The sequence below is a fragment of the Vicugna pacos genome, chromosome 15, assembly GCF_048564905.1.
Source record: "Vicugna pacos chromosome 15, VicPac4, whole genome shotgun sequence".
NCBI lineage: Eukaryota > Metazoa > Chordata > Mammalia > Artiodactyla > Camelidae > Vicugna > Vicugna pacos.
In genome coordinates, this window is record NC_133001.1 from 15,562,213 (window position 1) to 15,578,578 (window position 16,366).

Here is a 16,366-nt window from a genome sequence, read left to right on the forward strand (position 1 = left end):
GTACAAGAATAGCGTTGGCATGAGCAACACAGCCCCATGAGCAGTTTCTGTCTTCATCTCTGTAACCCCACCCCTGCATTTTTTTTCAAGAAAGTATCTTAATGCAAATGTGTGACCATGATACTATTGTGATAACCTTAAATCTTCTCTGGTTTATTTTTAAAAGTTGAACCTTTGCAAACTTTTGTATACCTACTGTGATTGCTGTTAGGTTGCTTGCAACACATCATTGTGCCCTACTGAGACCCACTGATGTAAATATTGAAGGGAGAATGTTTCAGCTAATTATTAACAAGGTTGTTTATAAAAATTTTCCAATCTTTGTGGAATTAACATGCCAATTTCACTCTTTCTTGTCAGTTCCAGCAAGAGGGACAGAACCATGATCTGCTTATTTTGAGAGCTTGAACCGAAATAACTATGTATATGGCACACCAAGAAGTCACCTCCATTACCTAGAAGTTGTTTGTCTTGTGTCCATCTCACAAATTAAGGCTAACCTTCTCAATCATGTTAAATAAACATGATTTCACTGAATATAAAGAATTTTGAGGAAGCCCACGTCACTTGACACTAATGTTCTTTTCATTCTGAGACTGTTGATTTAGATTCCTCAAGCTCCACAGGGCTGCAGGTTGAATACCACGAATGCTGGGTGATACCTACTTTAGGCCACTTGGGATTTATCTAGCCCTTGACCTGCAATTTTTGCCTGTAGAATGATAGACCTATCTGTGTAGAACTTAACAGAGGCAAGTGAGACTTAATGAAAGGTCACAATGAAATGTTTTTCATGTCAATGTCACACAGAATACATGTAAGTTAGGCCCTAAAGTTTGGAGTCATATGCTGTGCTGTTTATACCCTGCACTGATGGTCTGGGTACTGAAGAGTCTTTTAAAAAACACTGCCGTGAACCTGCATCGAGCCTGCATGGAATTGCCTGGGAACAGAGCAATGAATTAAAGATGGCACAGCTCCCTTTGCTTAACATTTCCTATTTTTCAGGGGTTTGTTTTGCAACTTTAATATTATTAATCTACACAACCTTTTACTTTTCATTCAGAATTTATATCAGAATCAAGCTAATACATTAAAGATGAGTTAGTTCATTGTTGGGTGGTTTAACATAGACCTAGTATGTTAATCCTGATGTGCTTGTTACTAGGGTTTTAAAATTTTTATTATTATTATTTTTTCTGCCTCGTAGCTGTGGTTAGGCAGCAGCAATAAATCAGAACAAAGGAATGAAGGTATTGGGGCTTTAGGGAAAACATGTATTAGAAAAAATTGGTTTGGCACTAAGGGCTGTATTGCATTAAGATGGATTTTAGAGATACAGAGGTAAGAGAATGTAGACAAATAAATTGTATAAATAATCTGAGAAATAGCAGGTCTGTACAGACCCCGAGTAACCCTGTAAGCTACCATCAACAGGACTTCCTAATTCCTGTTCAAACAGACCAAACAGGTATACTCTACATAAACAAATAGCCAGGAGAAATGGGCACATGGCTAATGCTAGGGAAAGTGGGAGGAACAGATAAAGCTCTTTAGAATAGCCTCAAGGATTGGAATAATAGAAGTCAGCGGAGGAGTCTGACATAGCATCTTCTGTGAATAGGGCTTTATTGCCACTCCAGGCACTGATATTGCAAACACATGCTAAGACAACCAGAAACTGGGAGCCTCACAGCACAGCTCATGCCTGAGACCGCAGTTCTCTGCAGTAGGGGATTTGTGTTGGCAGCCTGAATACCAAGGGGGCAGGAAGGAGCACTGAGATAAGGCTGAGCATATGAATAAAAGACATGGTGTGGAAGGGGAAGTTGATGGGAACAAGATAGGACCATTCCAGGGCCCCAACGAAGTGCAAGGATGCCAGGAAGTGCATAAAGAATCACAGGAGAAAAAGGGACTTTTCCTGGCAGCCTAAATAGCACCTGAACTGGGAGACCCATATGTTCTGAAACAGATTTTTATTCTCAACTAAAGCATAAAAGCTCTGTAGATGTGGAGAGACTGTTTGTTTGAAGCCCTGAACTGGCTTCTGTGACTCAGATATATCTCATTTGTCTCTGCTTCTTTAATCTAAGTTGGTCTAGGCATGCATCCCTGTGCATGTAGTGGACCTGATCCCCATTCGTTTGCCTAGACCCGTTTCTGGTTTGTTCACTGGACCAACTGTTCGCTGGCCCAGCACCCATCCCCTGGATCCACTTCAGACTTGCTCTTCATTGGGCCTCTCTCAACTACCTTCCTAACTTCTTTCTCTTACCCTTTTTTATTCACTCTTCCTCAGCTTCCAAGGTATATTTAACAGGATATGACTGCTAAAGCAGCTGTGGTCATCCCCAAGATAACAGTAACCATACTATTAACCATACTATCCCATGCAGCCTGGCTGAGTTCTCTACATTGTCATTAAAAATGGGTATATTTTTAAAAAGTGGGTATATTTCTTTGGCTTCATGGGTTTGCTATAGCTGAAAGCCTCAATGCAAGGAGAGGTTACCAGTTTTTTGATCCCCATATTTTCCCTCTTATTCAAATAAGAATAACACGTGGACCCTGACTTCAAGGAACTTACAAAAAATATAAATGACTAAATATGAATGATCCAAGTTCAATAACAGAAAAGAAGTAAATAACTGTTTAAAAAACAGTAAAGGAAAAAGTCACATCAGCACATGGTTATTTGGCAAATGAAAGGGTACTAATTGGTACGAAAGTTCAAAAGTAGGAAGAAAGACTACTTTGAGCTGGCGAGGTCTGGGGGAGCTGCCAGGCTTATTTATCAGGGAAAGTTGAAGGTTTAGACTTGAGCTCTTGTGGCGTCTCCAGGGTCCTAGTTGAATCGAGGGAAAAAGAAGAAAGGTCATTTCATTGCTTGGGTTCCGATGAGCAACTGACAAGAAAGGACATGGACAGATAAATCTCATCCTTGACATTGACCTTTGACTGCAACCTTTTATATATCGTGTATCCTCATGATCTTTAACCAAGATCTTAACACATCTAAAACTTGACAACATGTTTCTTGGGAAAGCCTGTGAAGTGTGCATTGATGGAACAATTCTGTCTGCAGGTCAGTGTATGCAGCCTAAGAAGTTTGTGCTCTTCAACCAGACTGAAGCTAAAAACAGGCTATTTTCACTCTTTGGTTAAATGCTAGCTAAATTCATTTTAATACTGCACTGTCAGTATTTTATTTATTTGTCTGGATGCCACATTTCCTCTCCCAAATCTCTTGCATAAATGATTTACTATTTGTTCCCAAAGCTGAAGAGTCTATGCCTTGTCTCTTTTTTCTGATAAGGGGATATTGCAGCAGCTTTCCTTTTATGCTGCTGATGGTTTTTATTTTGCTAATTCATAGTTCAGCAGAGTAACTAGTTTAGTAAGGCACAGAAAACCAAGAGGTTCAGCCCTCAAAATGACTAAGATGGTAAATCTTCCCTGGTCCATTATCACAGAGAACCCTGTTGAATTTGCTTTCCTAAAAAGTAAGTTAGCAAATAGTGGTTCTTAGAATTGGTTTTACATTTTCTTAACTCTCCAAACTAAGCATATTTAACTACAAGACACTTAAGGTCCTTAAGATAAAGTTATGAAAGAGCAGTTTTACAATGGAAACCTATAAATCTTGAAAAAAAAATGGGAGCAATTCTTTCTGAATATACCCTTGTGAGGTCTTCACATAGGAATGTAGAGTCCTCTACATTTAAGACAAGGATTATGTGATTTTAAAAAAATTTCTCAGTTCTTTTAAGGCAGCATTTGGGATGTTATAACAAGAAAGGTATATGCCATAGTTCTTTATGGTCGTGGTCACTAAACTAAAGGATTAAAATAAAAACAAAAGCCAACAAACTCACAAAATTAATTCATCAGGTAAGTACTAAGCTACTGTTCAAACCCTAAATTTTACAAAATGCAACTTAATAGAAAGTCTCTTCCATATTAAAAATGCTGCAAGCAAAATAGAGACCTGACTCCTGGAAGCTGCCCAGTCTCCCAACTTTCTTCCCTTAGGGTCTGGGGACTAATTCCCTATACAATCTCACATTCCTCTCAGAATGCTTCACTAACTTCTTGGATTGCCTTATTCTTTCAAAGTTTTAGATTGTAGACCCTGGGAAGCAAAAAGCAAAAAACAAAAACCAAAAACCTCCATGTTCAGGAAAACATATTGAGAAATAAAGAATAAAATGAGTGAAAAAAAACTCCATGTTCAGGAAACTTGATGAGAAATAAAGAATAAAATTAGTGGTTGGGTACCAGTGGAGTTAGTGCATTAAATGGAGGGAGAAGAAATGGCAAAAACCAATTGAGGTGCTTTTGTGGTACTACGTAAACAGAGTTCTCCAGTTTTAATTAGTTGCACTTCTATTCAGGATCATTGGTTATATATAAAACATGATTTATGTCTATATAGTACTTTTTCTCTCCCAGAAAATTATAGAATAATTCACAATCTAAAGCAGAATGTACATTTTGGTACATCTCTCTAAAAAATTGGTAGATCAAGCCAATGAAAATAAATGAGGATATAGAGAATGTGGTTAACACAGTTACAAAACTAAATCTTAAATAAAACTTTATACCAAATAAAGAGAAAATACTTATTTTTCTCAAATTCCTATGGAACTACTATAAAAACTGGTCATGGATTAGGTCAGAAAGACAATCCCAATAAAATCCCCAAGGGTGAACCATAAATGTTACATTCTCTGGCCATATTGGCCATATTGCAATACACATAAACACGCACACACACACTAGCCCCCAAGTCCAACCATTTGGAAATTTAAAGACAGACTTCTAAGTGACCCTGGGAAAAAGGAAGGAAGGAAGGAAGGAAGGAAGGAAGGAAGGAAGGAAGGAAGGAAGGAAGGAAGGAAGGAAGGAAGGAAGAAAGAAAGAAAGAAAGAAAGAAAGAAAGAAAGAGAGAAAGAAAGAAAGAAAGAAAGAAAGAAAGAAAGAAAGAAAGAAAGAAAGAAAGAAAGAAAGAAAGAAAGAAAGGAAGAAAGGGAGAAAGGAAGAAAGGAAGAAAGAAAGAAAGGAAAGAAAGATTATAGACCCTTTGGAAATGAATGATTATGGCAACTTTCTATATTAAAAGCTATGGAAGTCAGAAAGATGTGATGTGATAAGCTGCCTTTGTGGGCTTAGTAGAACAATGGGGCTATGCACCAAGAAGTGCAGTGGTCTCCAGAAGCTTGGAACAACCGTCCTGTTATAGCCAAGAAGCAAATGGGGACCTTAGTTCTACAAACACAAGGAACTGAACTCCGCCAACAGTCTGAATGAGGAGGAAACAGATTCTCCCTAGAGTCTCCAGAAAGGAAAGCAGCCCTGCAGATACTTTGATTTTAACTCAGTAAGTGTCAGATTTCTAAGCTACAGAACTATAAATAAATTTGTGCTATTTTAAGCCAATAGGTTTCTGGTTGTTTGTTAAGGCAACATAAAAAACTAATACAGATTTTGGTACCTATAGTAGGTGCCACTATAACAGATAACTAAATATGTGGAGTGGCTGTGGAATTGGCAGTAGGCAGAGGCTGGAAGAGTGTTAGAGAAGCATGATAGAAAAAGTCTAGATTGCATAGAATAGACTTTTAGTAGAAATAGGTACTTCAGGAGTTGTATTCTGTAGTTCTGTGGAAAGCAGAATTTACAAATAATGGAATTTGACATTTAGGCTGAGGAGATTTCTCAGCAAAGTGTTGAAGGTGCAAATGGTTTTCTTCTTGCTGCTTATAGTAAAATGTGAGAGGAAAGAAATAAATTGAGGAAAGAACTATCATAGGATCCAGAATTTGATGATTTAGGAAATTTTCAAACTATCCAGATTAGAAAAGACACTAAAATTGAGAGATTCACTGTCAGGGAATCTCTCAGCTATCCCTCAGCTATCTCAGCAAAATCCAAAAACAGAGACAGGATTATTAGGAAAGACCTAGGGATGAGCCTTTTATCTAATAGAGTAAATCCTCGTGACATACATAGGAGACTGACAAAGTTCTTGAGAATTTTACATCAGCAGAAACACTGTCAGCTTGGACTACAGGAAAGAGAGAGAGCATGAAAAGAAAAAAGGCTCTGAGACTCTAACAATTCTACAGGCAGGAAACAAGCTGATAAATCTCACAGCTACAAACACATACTTTTTCAAGAAAAAGAAAGGATGACTCATTCCATGTACCATAGAGGATAATTCCCAGACCTTGAAGTTTAATGGTGTTTCCTCAACTGGATTTCGAAGTTGATTGGGACCAGTCACTCCTTTTTTTTTTTTAACCTCCTTTCATTTTCTCCTTTTTGAACTGGAATATCTATAAGTGTTATCTTATGCTTGTCCCAAGGGTATATTTTGGGAGCAGAGAACTTGTTTTTTAGTTTCCTAGATACACAGATGGAGACAAATTATGCCTCACGATGGATAATACCCACACTTGATTTAGATGATAAGGAACAAAAAAACTAATACAAGATGTAGGGAAAATGTAATACACCATACATCTTTTAAAATTACATCTTTATTTAATAGGCATTCAACAGACTTTCTTACATGCTACATTATTTCAAAACACTGTATTTAAAAATAAAGTTACGCTATTTATTTATAGGTAGTAGTTACTACTATGATTTTTAAAGATCAGTACAAATGCAAATTCAAAAAATTATCATCTTTATGAAGTTTTATTTTCTTTTCAGAATAAAAATGAGGATATCAATAATCTTTTCCTGTAAAAAGATTTTGCTGTAATCTGAAATTTCACTAAAGTTATTCTTATCACCAATTAGCACAAAGTAATTTACATAAACATTTCAGTATGGTATAGTCTCATAAGACCTTAGGGAGATAAAATTATTCTAGCAAAATTACCCCATTTTATAGAAAGGAAAATAGATACTTGGTGCAGAAAAAAAACAACTTGCCTAAGGAAACACTGTAAATTAGTTACTGACTTGGTCTAGAACACAAGTTTGCTGAGTTTGAAATTTTGCCTAGTTTATCAGCCACTGCCATACTTTCTCTTATAACCTTGATTAAGAATGTGACTGGTCCTCAACCTCAGGGAATTTGTGCTAATATTTTGGAAACCTTTCATCTCATTAGGCACTAAAACAACAAAAATTTGAGTTAAATGGTGAAAAACTGAAACTTTCCCTTTAAGATTAGGAACAATATAAAAATGCTCACTCTCACCACATCTATTCAACACAACATTGGAAGTCCTAGCTAGAGAAATCAAGTAAGAAAAAGTAACAAAGACATCCAAACAGGAAGGGAAGAAGCAAAATGAGCTCTGTTTGCTGGTGATATTATCTTTTGTGTAGAAAATTCTAAAGATCCCACTACAAAAAACCCTGCTAGAACTAATAAATGAGTTCAGCAAAATTCAGGATACAAAATCAACCCACAAAAATCAGTTGCATTTCAATTCATGAACAATCTGAATAGGAAATTAAGTAAAAAATCTCATTTAACATAGCATCAAAATGAATAAAATCCTTAGGAATAAACTTAACCAAGGAGGCAAAAGACTTGTACACAGAAAACTACAAAACAGTGCAGAAAGAAATTAAAGAAGAAACAAATAAATGGAAAGATATCCTATGTTCATGGATTATAAGGCTTATTATGATTAAAATGTCCATATTACATAAAACAATCTACAGATTCAATGCAATGCTTATCAAAATCCTAATGACTTTTTTTTTATAAAAATAGGGAACAAAAAGAGCTCAAATTCACAAGGAATTTAAAGGATCTGCATTAGCCAAAACAATCTTAAGAGAGAAAAACAAAGCTGAAGGCCTCAAGCTTCCTGATTTAAAACATACTATAAAGCTACAATGATCAAAACAGTATGATACTAGCATAAAAACAGGCATATAAACCAATAAAACTGAATAGACAGTTGAGAAATAAGCCCTCATGTGTATGATCATACATTCATACGATTTTTGACAAAGGTGTTAAGGTTACTCAGTCGGAAGAGAATACTCTCACCAACAAATAGTGTTGGGAAAACTGGACAGCCAGGTGAAAAAGAATGAAGTTGGATGCTCAATTACATCATATACAAAATTAGCTCAAAATGGATTAAAGACCTAAACATAAGACCTGAAGCAATAAAATTCCTAAAGAAAAGATACAAGGACAGCTTCATGACATTTCACTTGGCAATAATTCCATGGATGTAACACAGCACAGGCAACAAAAGCAAAAATAAGCAAATGGGACTATAGCAAACTTTAAAACTCCTGTAGAGCAAAAGAAATGATCCACAGAATGAAAAGACAACCTACAGAATAGGGGGGAAATATCTTCAAACCATATATCTAATAAGGGGTTAATATCCAGAAGATATAGAGGACTCTTACAACTCAACAATAAAAACACAATCTAATTCAGAAATGGGCAGGGGACGTCAACAGACATTTCTCCAAAGAAGACACACAAACAACCAACAAGCACATAAAAAGATGCTCAGTGTCATTATTTATCAGGGAAATGCACATCAAAACACAATGAGATATCACCTCATTACTTTAGGATGACCATTATAAAAAAAAAAAAACTGGAAAATAACAAGTGTTGGGGAAGATGTTGAGAAACTGGAACACTTGTGCACTGTTGCTGGGAACAACAATGGTGCAGTTGCTACAGAAAACAATATGAAGGTTCCTTAGAAAATTAAAAATAAAATTACCACAGGATCCAGCAATTCCACTTCTGTGTATAATGCAAAAGAATTGAAAACATGATCTCAAAGTGATATTTGCAGACCTATGTCCACTGCAACATTATTTACAATATCCAAGAGGTAAAAGCAACCTAAATGTCCATCAACAGATGAATGGATAAAGGGAATATGGCATATACATACAATGGAATATTATTCAGCCTTTACAAAAGGAAATCCTGTCATATGCTACAACATGGATGAAACTTGTAGACAACATGCTAAGTGAAATAGCCCACAAATAAGACACAAAAAGGCAAAATCTGCATGATTTCACCTACATGAGGTATTTAAAATAGTCAAACTCTTAGAAACAAAAAATAGGTTGATGGTTGTTGGGGTGATTGTTGGGGGCTGGGAGAAGTGGGCAAAGGGGAATTATTTTTAGTAAGTATAGTTTCAATTTTGCAGGATGAAGAAGTTTCAGAGGTCTGTTGCATAACAATGTGCATATACTCAACACTATTGCACTGTACATTTAAAAATGGCTAAGATGGTAAATTTTACATTATGTATTTTTACCACAATAAAAAGCTTTATAGTTATTATATTATACTGTGTCCACAAATAACATAATCACAAACCAATCCCTAACTTGAGAATTCCAGAAAGTTCAAATGCTTAATTGAAATGAAATATTTAAACTAAATTGCTAGAGCACTACTTCAATATTATTGAAGTACTAATAAATACATTAAAAGACTGCTGGAAAAAAGAGTACTTCTTTCTGAAGAATGATTGTCCAAAGAATAACGTTAGCTCATTTTGTAATACACAGAAAATGCTGTTTCAAGCTAATTAAATCCAATGCATTTTTACAGCAATTAACAATATGTGGTTAATTATTATGATGCAGGATTTGCTATATAGCATTAATTATGAAGAACTCATTTGGCTTTTCTAAAAAGAGGAAATGTGTTGGTTTGGGAAATACAATGCTTTCAATGTTTTATTATAAGTTGGACTTCTTTAATAAACTTTAGAATTGTATATGAAAAACAGAGTTTTCTAAATAAATTTTAAAGTTGAGTGAAAAAGATCTTTTAGGGAATAATCTTTGTAGATTTGACACCCTGTATAAATAAAGACTGTTCTTCATTTAAAACATATATTTGAAGCATTGCCTTTATGTTAATCATTGTACTTGGCATTGTGAGAAATGTAAAAATGAACCAATTCAATCCCTGGACGCAAGGATCCTGTGTTACCAAGGTAATTTAAGGAACTTCTGATTCCTTAAACTGCATTCCAGTAAATTATTTAACTTTGTAACTCTCCTTGATTCCTCTCTCACCAAGCAGTTTAAATGCTTTCTTCTCATATCAAGGTGGTTCTCAAACCTGGGTCAAAGTTGAATCATCTAAAGATCCTTTAGAATATACACATGTGAGGACCACATCCCCAGAATTCTGACTTATATCGTCTACAGTGGGATTTGCACATTTGTATTTTAAAAAATCACCAAGTGCTTGTGGACTGGGGAATGACTGCAGAAGGGTAGAAGGTTTCTTTTTAGGGTGAGGGGAATATTCTAAACTTAGGTTGTGGTGATAGCTGCCCACCTCTACGAATTTACTAGAAATGATTGAATTCTGTGCTTTAAATGAGTGAGTTTTATGATATGTAAATTATACCTCAATAAAGTAGGTAAGAAGATAAAAAGCTTTGGGATATGACCAAAATATTACTCAGAGAAGTGTACAGTCTTTTTAGATCCACCTACTGGTTAACAAAAAGATTGAAAATAAATGAAAAGATCATTCAACATAAGAAATTGGAAAAGAATAGTACAACAAAAATAGAAGAAAGGAAATAATTAAAGTACAAATAGAAATTTGATGACAATAAAACCTGCAACCCCAAACTGTATCTTTACAAAGAGGATATAATGAGCAAATTTCTACCAACTCTAACAAATAAAAAAGAAAAAAACCCCACAATAGTAGCACAAATAATGAAACAAGAGTATAACCATAGATACAGATGTTTAGAAGGTTAGAATAGCATATGCAACTCTGTAACAATAACAATTGAGAAACTAGATGAAATGGAAAAATTTCTTGGAAAATATAAATTTGCCAAACTATACACAAGAAAGGTTAAAAATAGATCAACATCCTTGAAATATTTTTAAGTTAATCAAAGATATTCTTCCCCTAAAATTTCCAGGCCCAGGTATTTTGTGAGTAAATTTTCTCAGACCTTCAAGGTACAGCTGACTTCTATGCCATTTAAACTGCTTTGGAGAATGAAAAGAGATGGAAATCTGTCAAATTCCTTCTATAATGTTTATATCAATGCCAACAAAAATTAAGCAAAGAAAACAACAAAGAAAAAACCTGTAGCCTAACCTTATTCATTATAGGTACAAAAAACCTAAATTAAGTATTAGCAAACTAATATGGCATTATATGAAAAAAATAACACATCACTAGCAAGTAGAATTTAGAAATGGAAGGATGGTTCAACATCAGAAAATCTGTTACTTTAATTCATGACATTAATATAGTAAACATCAATTACTCATTTTGATAGACTCAGAGAAGACAGTACTAATTTTTGACAAAAGAATTTAGTAAGCTAAATAGAACAACATTTAATTTGATAGAGTATCAGAAGTCAATAGCAAACTTTACATGAAATCTTAAAGCACAAGAGAAACACTCCCACTGGAATCAGAAACAAGGCCAAAATGCTTGTCATCATTAATATTGTTCAACAGTGTTCAGGAAACCCTACCAATGCAGTAAGGCAAACAAAATCATTTCATCCTCTTTCTCTGCAGATAGATAGACACAGACATATATACACAGATAATACACAAAACAGGGAGAAATATTTTAAAAGCTTAAACAAAATGCCATGCTTATGTAACTTAAAAAAGATACAAAAGAATTGATTTTTTAGAACTATTAAATAAGAGATTTTAGTATCAATATCCAAACTACTACTAATAACTTTTGTAGATATCAACAATAACTAGTTCAAAATAACAAAATAAAAAGACCCCACTTACATTACCAGTAAAACTGTCAACTACAGTGGAACAACCTTATCAAATACACACAAGATGAAGAAAACTATAAAACTATGCAGAAAGTATTTAAGAAGACCCAGAAAAAGAGAAAAATATACTACGATTCTAGACAGGAAGCTGTAATGTAAAGATGAATCACGTCAAATTTTAAAAGTGCAATGGGATTTTTCACTGGAACTTGGTAAAGTAATTCTAAGTTCATTTGGATGAGTAAATTATCAACAGCTAAAAAGCAAACTGTAAGACTAAAAATAATGACAAGGCACTGAATCCTTTAACTAACAAAACATACTGTAAAGCTACAGTGATTAAAACAGTGTAATACTGGTACAGAAATAGATCAATTGAATTAAAAAGTATCCAGTAATGTATCCATACAGATGGATTATATACATATTTGGTCTCAATTTAAACTACAGATTAAAATCAAATAAGATTTTGCCTTTATATCAGTGGTTTCTTTAAAAGAGGATATACTTTTTCACAACAAAGTAGAGCCAAACAATAACGAAGACTGACTACATAATCATAAAATTTAGTATGGCACCAGGGTTAATGTACTACTTGCCTCTGAAATGTCAGAGATTTGGTATTGCTTTCAATTCAACAAGCTTTTCTTAAAGCTGAGCAACTTGGCTAGAGAAGATTTATTAATTTTGAGTTTATAATCTAAGGGCAATTGAAGAAACTTAGAGCATGAGTCATGCTCATCAAAATCTATAACTTCCTCTTGTAACTGTGACTTTATTTCCACTAAACAGTCATATAATGTTTCAAAATCTGATTCCACAGGGCCAAAGGCAGTTCTTCAATGTGAAATAAATGAAGACTTCAGGTAATATCTGCAAAATCTCCAAGCCTCAATACCTGTACTTCCTTGAACAAATAAGTGATGTATTTCTTTTTCTTTCCCAACTTTAAGTCCAATTTTCTCACCTTCTGGTCACATCAGTAAGAAAATACAATCTTGTGAGCCACAATGGAGATTTTCAAGAGGCATTCTCTTAGAGGCATTTAATTTCCAAACACCAAGAGCCAAGAAAACGTCAAGTAAAAAAAAAGAAAATCAAATGTTTCTCTGACTTAGCTATTCAACTGCTTTAAAATAAACAAATGTTGCTTCAAGTTCTTTCAAATGTCCTATACCTTGGCAACAATGAAAGGTATTAACATCAAGAAAATCCACAGTCCTCCATCACATAAGACAATGTTTCATTGTCTTGCAACATGAATTTCCAGTATCTTAAACAAAGTAAAGACTTTCTTTCCATTCAAATAGGCTGATGGATATTCTTTTCCTTTTTCTTACAGGTGTCTCCTTGTTGCTGAATAAGCTCATCTTTATTTGGGGCACATGTAGAACTAAGATGAAGTAAAGAGAGGTGGGGAGAAAATATCTTAGTTCAAGAGAGTGTTCTATAAAGTAATAGGTTTCATACTTGCCTATGACTGGTGATCTCTGTAAGCAATTACAGAAGAGGATTTCTAAAATATTTTATCTGCAATGGCCTGAAATATCTGCATAAGTGGTCAAATGCTTCCAAGATGACTTTAAAAGATAATATTCCTTTTGGATAAGATTATTTCTAAAATAGTAGCATTGTTATCTTTGCCTAGTAAATCCAATTCTTTATAGCCTTTAAAATAGCTGATGAAAAAGATATCAGAGCCATAGTAATGATTACAATTCATTTTTCATTTTGGAATAGTTATAGATTAACTGGAAGCTGCAACTGTAGCAAAAGGATTCCCATGTTCCCTTCATGGTGTCATCTTATATAGCTGTAGTATAATAGCAAAACTAGAAAACTGACATTGGTATATCACTGTTTATGTACCAATCCCAGTTGGCATGGTACTCAGTTGTTATCATTTTTTTTTTAGACCAGCATTCATCTGTGTGGGGTGTGTGTGTGTGGTTTTAAACAATTTAATTCCTTGTATAGACTCATTTAACCACCCCTAAAATCAAGATTCAGCTGTTGGATTATTTCAGAAGGAATCCCTCCTGCTACCACTTTGTATTAGTGCTCTGGTACCTCATCCCCTGCTTGTCATTTGGCTACCACTAACCTCAATCTCCATAGTTTTGTTATTTCAAAAATGTGATATAAATGGAATTTTACTGCATTTAACCTTTTGAGATTAAATTTTTTTCATTAAGCATAATGTCCTAGAGGTCCATCCAGGTTGTTTCATATACCAATAGCTCATCCCTTCTCATTGCTGAGTAGTATTTCATTGTACGGATGTAGAGAGTTTGTTCAACCATTCATCCACTGAAGGGCATTTGGGCTGTTTCCAGTATTTTGCTAGTAGGAATAAAGGTGCAATGAATATCGTGCTGATTTTGTATAAACATAAGTTTTCATTTTTCTGGGATAAATGTCCAAGAGTTCATTGCTGAGTTGCATGTTTAGTTTTGTAAGAAAATGCCAAACTCTTTTCCAGAGTGGCTGTATCATTTTACCTTCCCAAGTGCAGCATATGACAGATACAATTTCTCTCCATCCTCACCATCACTTGGTATTATCACTATTTTTAAATTTTAGTCATTCTGAGAGGTATGTGGCAATATCTCACTGTGATTTCAACTTGCATTTCCCTAATGATTAATGATGCTGAACATCTTTTCATGTCATTATTTGCCATCTCTACATCCTCTTCTGTGAAATCTCTTCATGTCTTTTACCCATTTTATAATTGGATTGTTTCTTTGTTTTATTGTTGAGTTTTGAGGATTTTTTAAAAAATGTATTCCAGATGTAAGGTTTTTGTCAACTATGTGCTTTACAAATATTTTCTCCCACCAACTCATTTTCATAAGACAAAAATCAGAACTGGGTCACATATGGGAGGATATTTGATTTTGTGATACAGAATTACATGCAAGGGTATGTGATTCTGATTCCAGCATTATTTAAACACAAACTTTGAGGCTTCTACATACAGTGATGTCCCAGTATGCTTAAGCAGGATCAATGACAATTCACCACCAGTGAGGATCAGTTCATACATTTAAAAAGCAGGGGTATTCTGCATAACATCATGTTGGAAAGGGAAGCTCTTACTGCTGAGGAAATGGGTAGTTCAAGAAAGAAAAAAAAAACTATTTTCAAGGCAACTGAATGATAGGCAAGCTGATCTTTAAAACTTGTATTATTTTTAGGTAATATTCTAAAAATACTTGCTATAAAGTACTATAAAATCATCTGATTTCAAATCCTATGATTTTTTTTTCCCTAGTATATCTTGCTTACTCTAGAAATGGTGACTATACAACTCTGAATTTGGGGGGACAGTTCAAATTTCAAATATATCAAACCATTGCCTCCATAAACCATTAAAATTACTTCCATATATTAGATCATCAAAATTATACCTATTAGTGCTCGCTTCGGCAGCACATATACTAAAATTGGAACGATACAGAGAAGATTAGCATGGCCCCTGCACAAGTATGACACGCAAATTCGTGAAGCGTTCCATATTTTTTTGACACAACATTGTAAAATGATTATAAATCAATAAAAAATGTTTAAAAAAATTATACCTATTAGACTACTCCTTACATCTGGCAAAGATCCTTGGTTACAATATGCCAAGTATGGCTACCTTCTCATGTCCCCTTCCCTACTCACACCCCGGTATGCTCTAATGGTCTTACTCCTGTCCCCTGGCTATAGCTCATTGGATTAAGGAGGGACACTTGACCCAAAGCACCCATCCATAGGCTGTTCAGGGACCCCCGCTTTGGATTTACTGGTGATGATGAGCTGGGTCAATTATATTTCTCTTTCTGGAACCTGGAATTGAAAAACTGAGATGAGGGTAAGCAACCATAAAAGCTGGACTGAAAGGTCAAGACATAGCCACTATGATGCAGGGGACAAATTGGTGGTTAGTGGAAAGGGAAGGGAGTTGAGGGGTGGGCGAACGGGGGGGAGGGGGTCAACTATATAGTGACAGATGATAACTAGACCTTTGGTGGTGATCACTTTGCAGTGTATACAGATGTCAAATTATAATGCTGTATATCTGAAACATATAATGTTTTATACCAATTTTACTTCAATTTAAAAAAGTAAAATGAAATAAGAAGAAATGACCAGGAAAATGAGAAATATTTACAGAATATGACATTGTTCTAGGAAATATGAAGTCACATGATGAGTGATTGCATTGTCCTGGCCAATAAACTAATAAGTTAGTTTATAGACAAACGCAACAAAGCTTTATATTATATAACATTTTATATTTTACTTAATACAGTATTTGTAGTCATTGCTAGGAAAATTTGGATATTTGACCCTTAGTTTTTTAACTAAATTCTGGATTTATTATACCATTATCTCTATGGAAGAACTAGGCTTCCCTTATATAATTTTGACTTCTAGTAGCTTTTCTAGGAGTGTAGCAACTGGAAGAATGAACATTCTTGATAGTGTTATTCAAAATCATAATTTATTCCTTAGTAGCTACATAGCCTTTTAAATCAGCAGGAAATACTATTTTTGGAGGAAACCTGACATTCAAAGTATAATTCTGTGATAGTTATAGCAATGTC

General features: G+C 34.6%; 1 protein-coding gene and 1 non-coding gene across 2 annotated transcripts in view; one reads left to right on the plus strand and one right to left on the minus strand.

Annotated features, from left to right (window-relative positions):
- The window catches only part of EHBP1 (EH domain binding protein 1), a 391,476-nt gene that overhangs the window by 309,088 nt on the left and 66,022 nt on the right, over nt 1-16,366 (minus strand). The gene's annotated exons all lie outside the window — the stretch shown is intronic.
- On the plus strand, nt 15,188-15,294 carry LOC116279445 (U6 spliceosomal RNA). The gene has a single exon (XR_004188808.1). It is a non-coding gene; the product is annotated as a U6 spliceosomal RNA (small nuclear RNA).